This window comes from Salmo salar, chromosome 01 (genome assembly GCF_965601325.2).
Source record: "Salmo salar chromosome 01, fSalSal1, whole genome shotgun sequence".
Taxonomy (NCBI): Eukaryota; Metazoa; Chordata; class Actinopteri; order Salmoniformes; family Salmonidae; genus Salmo; species Salmo salar.
Genome location: NC_138291.1, coordinates 165,311,451 through 165,312,330, shown reverse-complemented (window position 1 = coordinate 165,312,330; position 880 = coordinate 165,311,451).

The window sequence follows — 880 nt, the reverse complement described above, 5'->3', positions numbered from 1 at the left end:
TATGGTTCCTCGGTCACCGCTCTCAGATCACATTCAGTGATGACAGCCCAGCCCAAAGCAAATACTGTAGTAACGGTTTCCAGAAGTAGGGAATGTAGAAGAGCAAGCTTTGTGCTGTGACTAATCTTTTCTAGTAAATAAGTTGTACAATATTTTTTTTAAATAACATTAGGGTTTCATTAGCAGGCTGCAGTTATGCATCCAGCTAATGACTTAGGCTGCTGATCTCATTGAAAAATGCATTATGTTGCTGTTGATGCCTGGGGCCAAACTCAGGTCAAAACTTGTGTTATTTGTCATCCTCTTAAAATCTTCATAAAATATTTGTTGGGCTGAGCAGCATCTTATTCTCTCTCTCTTTCTCTCTCTCGCTCTCTGCATGTGTGTGTAACTATTTAAAGGAAGAAATACAGTGCCAGTTAAAGTTTGGACATACCTACTCATTCCAGGGTTTTTCTTTATTTTTACTATTTTCTACATTGTAGAATAATTGCAAATACATCAATGCTATGAAATAACACATATGGAATCATGTGGTAACCAAAAAAGTGTTAAACAAATCAAATAATATTTTATATTTGAGATTCTTCGAAGTTGCCACCCTTTGCCTTGATGACAGCTGTGCTGGTGTGCCTTGTTAAAAGTTAATTTGTGGAATTTCTTTCCTTCATAATGCGTTTGAGCCCATCAGTTGTGTTGTGACAAGGTAGGGGTGGTATACAAGTCCATATTATGGCAAGAACAGCTTAAATATGCAAAGAGAAACAACAGTCCATCATTTCTGTAAGACATGAAGGTCAGTCAATCCGGAAAATTTCAAGAGTTTCTTCAAGTGCAGTCGCAAAAAACATCAAGTGCTATGATGAAACTGGCTCTCATG